The sequence below is a fragment of the Buceros rhinoceros genome, unplaced genomic scaffold (genome assembly GCF_000710305.1).
Source record: "Buceros rhinoceros silvestris isolate BGI_N320 unplaced genomic scaffold, ASM71030v1 scaffold6682, whole genome shotgun sequence".
Classification (NCBI taxonomy): domain Eukaryota; kingdom Metazoa; phylum Chordata; class Aves; order Bucerotiformes; family Bucerotidae; genus Buceros; species Buceros rhinoceros.
Window position 1 is genome coordinate 9,312 of NW_010400570.1, and position 7,791 is coordinate 17,102.

Here is a 7,791-nt window from a genome sequence, read left to right on the forward strand (position 1 = left end):
GGGAAAGGCTTTGTGACTAGTACAGCTTTCCACCCTGTAGTTGCAATTAAACATGTTAATCATATTTGTCTGGTTTTACACCAATTGATGAACCTTTAACAAGGTGCTCCAGCAGCAGCCCCTACCCATAGTTCAGCTGTCCTGAATGCCTCTTTGTCTTGCTGACAGAAATCCTTCTTGTGCTGTAAATGATTTGAGATTAAGACAAATACCTTCTACACAGATTGGTGTCCTGATAAAAGTTTAGAGATGCACAAGGTTTCCTTACCAAGCCTGTCTCTGCTTGGGTGTCACTGTCACCAAAGGAAATCACAATGATTAGTTACTTTGAGTGACATCTAAATCCCTCATTGGAAGTCATAGAATCACAGACTAGTTTGGGTTGGAAGGGACCTTCAGAGGTCATCTAGTCCAACCCCCTGCAGGGAGCAGGGACATCTGCAACTAGAGCAGGTTGAGCAGAGCCCCAAGTGCCAACCTGACCTCCAGTGGTTCCAGGGATGGGGCTTCTCCCACCTCTCAGGGCAACCTGGGCCAGGGTCTCACCACCCTCAGCAGAAACAATTTCTCCCTTCTCTCTTGTCTCTACCTCCCTCTTTTAGTTTAACTCATTACCCCTTGTCCTGTCCCAACAGCCCCTGCTCAAAAGCCCCTCCCCAGCTTTCTCAGAGGCCCCTTGAAGCACTCAAAGGCTGCACTAAGGTCTCCCCGCAGCCTTCTCTGCTCCAGGCTGAACACCCCCAGCTCTCTCCCCTGTGCTCCCAGCAGAGGGGTTCCACCCTCGGGTCATTCCTGTGGCCTCCTCTGGCCCCGTTTCAGCAGGTCCATGTCTGTGCTGTGCTGAGGAGCCCAGAGCTGGACCCAGCACTGCAGGGGGGTGTCTCAAAGTCAACCACTGCAGATCTCTACTTGGGCAGATGACACAGAGCGAGGGAAAATACTAAAAGAAAATGTGTCTCTAATCTAACGGATGAAATATGTCCATGGAGTTATAAAAGACAACTTGAAATATAATTGTTAAAAGAACAAAGAAAATTGGGCACCTGGAGGACTCCCTTATAACAAATACCTAGTTACTGAAATTTAATTAGTTACTACATTTCTATCCCTCTGGAAAGCAGCTCACACCTTCTGAGGTCACTATCACAGGCAACCCCCTGTTATGTAAACCATGACACAATCAAGTACATAATCAATTTTCAATGACTCAATCAGTGCATTGCGTAATGCACGCAGGGGCTGGAGGTGTACACGGCATTTGCTTTCTTCCACAACTGGGCTACATCTGCTGCGGATGCGAAGAGAAGGAGCAGTGCCTGGCTTCAGACCAAGAGCTCCTTCCTTGGGCCTTTATCAGCAAAATGTTCACTTCCCTAATTCCAGTGTAAGACAAGTTTCAGTTAATTTTCTTGCTGGAAATACACCCTTTGTGGTTTGAAACCACCTCAATATATGACTGTACCATTTCTTATGTGTCAGAGTCAGGACTCCAAGCATCTCCTTGATACCTGCTGTCTCTGTCCCTTAAGTATCTCCTTGAGATAAGAATCTGTCAGGTGAGTCTCTGGAAGCACCATGTAAATCAGCTTTCTGCCTCTCTCCTTATTTCATCTCCCCATCTGTGGTCCCACTTTGGTCCTCATGCTGGGGGATGAGGCTTGGTCCAATCTTAGCTGGGAGCAGGACTGATACTGCAGCACCTGCAGAGGCCAGCCTGAAAGAGTCCCTCCATAGGAAAGGGAAGCCGCTGAGAAGTTAATTTTTGAACTTGCTTGTTCAGAGACATACCGATAAAGCATAAGCCAATCTGATTTTCATCTGCTGAGGTTGACAGATCTCTCAAGGCCATTTGCAGGGCCTCAACCCCACAGAAGCTAAGTGCGTCACTTCCAGCCTTCTACATAAAGGTCTCCACAGAACCACCCACGGCTCATAGCTCCTGGTTCCCATGCATGACTTTGCTGGGAAATCATGACTTTAACAGCAGCACCTCAACCCCCCCTCCTAGGATGGGATTCCTCCTGGGTAATGAGCCAGGCACTGCCAGGCAAATGGCCTTTGGAAAGGCCAGGACTTGCTAGCGGCTGCATTTCTCAAGAGTCCCCTGTAGAGTTTTCACACCCACGTCTTTGCTGGGGGTGTAAAACACAGTTTCACCCACCCTTCACCCTCATCTTTAGCCCTTTAGAGGGACACTGGTTTTGTGGGTGTTGGTATAAAGATCACACAAAAAAAACTGGCCTTGCCAAGGAATTAGAAAAATATAGCAAGATTCCTGACCCGTTATCAATGCAAAAATGTGCCACCTCTTCACAGGCGAGTCCCGTGAATGACTTCTCTTCAGGTAGGACCTGCAAGGCAGAGTCCTCTGGGCTTCCTGGTCAAATAATCTGAAACCGATTGTGAATCGGTGCATATGTGGCCTTAAAATCTCTTTTCTGTCAGACTCCTTTCATTGGGTAGGGGCAGAAGGATAGATGATGATCAGGGAAATTTTGGTGTGCCAGGCGTTATTCTGGTATATCTTCCTGCGTGCTGATGGAGCCTGGCAATGTGTGACAGTGGAAGCAGTCCAACCATGTGTCAGATGGGGATTGTCAGAAGAAGGATGAGAAGGAGTCTTCTGTCAACAATGCAACTAAACACCATGGAGACCATTCCTAAGACAACTAGGCTGGCTGGCCACATCCATGCTGTTAAACCCTTTCACCCTCCAGAACAAGGTGGCCGAATTAAAACCATCTGTTGGGAATGGTCCCTGGCCCATGCCAACCGCCTGGGATAGTTTGGGTTGGTGCAAATTGGCCTGGGCCCAGGCTGTGCCCAGGGTAGCTGTTATTACAGAGCCATGGTCCTGTACCTCTGCCCCTACACTGGTTTACTTGCCAACATGGACATGATGCCGCCCCAGGGAACTTTGCTATGGATGTTCTCACAGGAGAGGGTAGATGGAGCCTTTCTCCTTCCCCTTCCCTCACTCCTCCTGCCCCCAAACACTCCTCTGTTATGCTGGTGTACTATTTGGACCAAAGCTGACATAATCACACCACAAATAAGTGAAATCTCTGTCTTTTCCCCTACAAACTAATTGGCCATTTGATTACAACGGTTATTTATTTCATCACCAATTAAAGGACGTAAGTCTTGTGCAGTGGTTAGCTGCAAGAACAGTTTTGAGTACAGGAATACGATTTAAGATCTCAGAAGCATAAAGGAAGGAAGGAAACTATGGGTTAAATGGGTTAAAGCTGGCCTGGCCACTAAACAAATGACAGATGCTCTCTATAAACCCATCTCCCTTCCCAGAAGGGAAAAGGAATAAGGGAGAGAGAATTATGGGTAGGGAAAAGAAACCAAAAAACAAAAAAACCTACCACAACTAAAACAGCTTTAATGAAACAGTAACAACAAAAAGAAAAGATAAACATATTAAGAAGAAAATAATGAAATGTACACAAATATATACAAAACCAATATTGAACTCCCCCAGAGTCCAGTCCTGGATGCAGGAGCTGGATTCTGGAACTGGATTCAGGAATGCACAGATTGAGATCAAATGTAGAAGAACGGAGAGAGTCCTCCTCAGACAGTGGCTATCAAGAAGAGAGCTTGACCCGTGTGACCCCTCAGCTTTATACTGAATATGATGTCTATGGATGGAGCACCTGGTTGGTCAGTGTATGGTCACCTGCCCAGTTTGCTCCTCCTCACAAGCACAACTTTTTTACTTACTTATGACCCTTTTACTTTACAGCATCCCAAGGTGGGACACAGGATTTAGCAGCAACCTTGGTTTCTGTAGAAGCAAGTGTAAGCCAGAGCCTTCCTGCACCCCAACCCCTGGCAGTGACTGTGAACATCAAGCGTTACCACTTCTAGAAACAGACACTGTGTGCAAAAAGATGCCATTAACTTCAGAAAGTGCCGACACTGAGAAAAGACTGAGCTGAAAGTGAAATCACTGAACAGAGGGTTGGTTCAGTTCTCGCTCAGACCAGGACAGGAAACAAATCCTATTTGACAGACAGCTGCTGTTCTTACGTAAATGACAAAATCCCAGGGAAAAGTTCATTCAAAAGGAAAGAAAATGTGGTTGATTTTCCAGGCACTAAAGACTGAGAAGCAGCTAATCATCTTCCACTGGCATGAACCTTGTGAAAAGGGTTTGCTGAGAGAAGAACATGGCCATGAGATCAGGTGTCTGTGACAAGTGTACTGATAACGGCAAGGTGAGAAGGTCTGCCAGGTCTCCCAGCTCTTTCAGGTGGGGGAGATTAATGTCACTCATATATGCTGCATCTGCATGGCTTTCTGCCTGCCTTTCCTCAGCTGTATAAAGTAGGGACCCCAAACTGCTGGGCAAATGGAGAAAGAGTGGGTTCTGCCTTTTTTCTTGATGTAAACATGTAGATAAAAGTAGGCTAGAAGAGTGAGATTTTTGTAGACAGCTCTCCATCATCAGTTCCTGTGCACTGGCATTTGGTGGTCTCTGTTGTACACTGTATGGTACCTGGACAAGCCCTCCCCGAGCAGGAGTTCACCAACTGGAAAGGGAAATGCAGTCGCAGGGGCAGCTGAATGTGCCTTGCTGGGTAATTGTGCAACTAATTGATGCTTACAGCAAGTTTAAATTACTTGGAACAGTGATAGAAGTGGTATCTGAGCTACTCTGGCGCCATCATCTGTGTGTCCTTTTCTCTCCTGATCAGCAAGAAAAATTGCTCATGATCCTCTTTCTGGTAGTCTGTATGTTTGAAAATGGTCAGGCAAGTTCCCAGGAAGACACCCTGGAAGGGTGGTAAACACACAAAGCCATCCCATTTCTGGAAGTAAGCGTCAGTGGGAAGCTCAGAGAGTGTATCAAGGAAAACATGAGGCTCTGCCTGTCTTTTTCTTATCTTTTCTGTGGATATCTGGAACGCTGTAAGAGACAGGACCCTGCAGCAGATGTGGAATGACTCTACAGCTTTCTGTGAGATTACTTGCCTAACATCTCACAGAAGGTTGGTCAAAGCAGAGCCCTACAGGGATGGCATGGTGAGCTGCATGTGGAGCCTCAAAGACCCAGGTTTGGTTCCTTGCTTCAACAACCTGTTCCCAAGAAAGTCTTTCCATTCCCATGCTGGTAAATCCAGGAGAAGGTTTTCTCTCCCCTCTTTCCCAGGGCTGTTGTTAGAATCAATGTATGAATGGTGATGATGTTCTGTTGTCCCAGGGGATGCCAATACATCTGAGATGCTGTAAGGAAAAGGACTCTCTGGTATTATTCCTCTACCATTCCTGGGAGAAGGGGAATGATGCGCTGAGCAGCGCCATGCACTCCAGCTCCATTTTGCCACTTTCTTTCTCGGGAGAAATTCACATCCTGATTTCTTTGCTGCACACATAAGTCAAAAGCATTGTCTAGCACATTGCTGGGACTTTGAAAACCCAACGAACTGTGACAGAGCAGGGAGCAGGACTGTGATAGCACTGTTTTTCTATTAGAAGAACAGTTTCACACAAAATGATGAGCTCTGCCTTGTACACCTCTTGTTTAGACATTTATCCATTTTAAAAAGTTGCTCTTGATTGCATCTCGCTATCAGCATTGATGTCTGCTCACAAGAGTGGTCCTTGTGCTTTGACTAGGTCCCCTTGGACTTTGATCTGACATTTGTCAGATGCGTCAAGAGGGTGGAGGGAAATGAAAATGAAACTTCAGCTTCTGGTGCAGTCTTGGGATAGTGTTAGAAGTGAGCACAGGCTGGTGATATGGGAGCGGCACAGATGCTTATAGAGCCAGAAAAAAATCCGCGCTACTTGACAATATATTTAAAGTATCCGTAATTCTTTTCACCAGACACAGAAAATCCAGATCTGGACCCCATCTAGTGCTTTGAGCTGGGGTCCCAACTCAGGAGAGCTGGGCTTGCATTCACAGGCTTCATGTCCTTCTCTGGTCCAGCTCATTGTATGTCTATATTTAGAGTAAACTATTTTGTATAATGGGCTTCAAAAAGACTGATCATAATTTCCTGAGAACTGGGCTTTCCTTGGAAAATAAAGGTACATCCGAAACAGCGTTTGCTACAAGGATTTACAGTTGTGTGGAACATTTTTAGGAGTTTCTCCCTCACACTTTCCTATCTGTCATGGCCTTAAAACTTTCCTTGTTTATGCAAGGTAGAGTGTTTTAACTACAAAAATTCAAAGACCCTTAAGATTATGAAATAATCTGGTTATTATGTAACATGACAACGTTCCTTGCATGGGAGACATCAAGTCCTACTGCCTGGTAAACCGTCCTCTTGAATATCCCTCATCACCAGCCAGCGCTTCTCTGCTGTGTGACTCAAATCACTCCTGCTTTAAAACAGCAAAAAAGACTTTAAACAGTTCAGCCCATTGAAGAGTGAAAATAATTGTAAATCTCAGCACTTCTATGAAATGTAAAAACTGTTCCCATTGGCTGCAGTGAAAATAATACCTCTAACCAGAAGTATGACCTGCTCTCGTTGCAGATGTCCCTGCTCGCTGCAGGAAGGTTGGGCCAGATAACCTTTGAAGGGCCCTTCCAACCCAAACCTTCTGTGAGGCTATGATACATTAAACAGCAGTGAGGTAGCGACATCTGGAGGACAACCACTGACAAAGTCCTCTGCTTGCTGAACCCATCAGTTGACACACCCAGAGTTTTGAGACATGGGATAGGAGCCCTTAGGTGTACGTTCATCAGGTAAGTAAGAATGAGAGTTACAGAAGACGTACACTTAGCTTTTTGGTACAGGGTTAAGAACTGTGGAAGCACCCTGAAGGACCTTGCCCTCCTTGGTTCATCAGGTTCTTCTGCCTTCTGTCTGTGGCTATGATTTGCAGACAACGTCAGGCTTAGGGTGTCTCTGGGGCTCTCTAGAGCTATCATGCCACTGTGCGATGGTCTGAGCCTAAGGAGTATCTATTTCTCCCTCTGCCTCCATTCGCCAAGACACTTGGGGATGGTGCCAGGCAACCTATGGGCAGAAAGGGTGTCTTCCAGGACTGAGTGGCTGGACAGAACAGTCTGTGTCCAGGTAGGTTAAGGCTCTTGCGCTTTCAGTCCAGCAGATTGCAAACCAAATACTCATATGAAGGTTATTTCCACGGAAATAACCTCTTTGAGACACTCTCTCTACCAGATCCCCTTAGCTGATCCTCCTAACAGGCTACAGAGCTACACGAGCTTCTGAAAATGTTGGTCTAGTACTATGTTCAGATATAACCATTCAGCTGATGTCCAAAAATCAGGAACATACCTGAGTTTGCCGGAGGTGTGAGCTCAAAGCAGCCTTGTAAGGTGAGTCCCACTCTTGTCTTGTTCTCACAGAGTTTTGGGTCAATATCCTCCTTTGTGTGCAGGATGCAGAACTGTGGGACTTTTCTCCCTGCTGAATGCCTGACCCTGCCACAGCAGTAGCAGCCTGGACCTCCCATGGGAGGGTGCACCCCTGGTGTGGGTACAGCAGAAGAAATCACTTTTTCCCCCCTACACTTTTCTTGCCTTTCTCATTGCTCCATTGTCTCTTTTCATTATGCCTCCTGTTTATGTCTTAGAATTCACCTTCAAAGAGTTCCTAAAAGAATTCAACTACTTTTAATGAACTATAACTCATATAAGGTCATTCCCATAACTTCAAGCCTCCTGTTTTTCCAGTCTTCCATCCCCTCTGTCTGTCTCACCAGGAAATGCATGGAGGACCAGGAAGACAGTAACTGTTAAAAGATCCTGTTGACAGTGGGGTTTCAGCTCCTTCCAGCAAGGTGTTTCAGCAG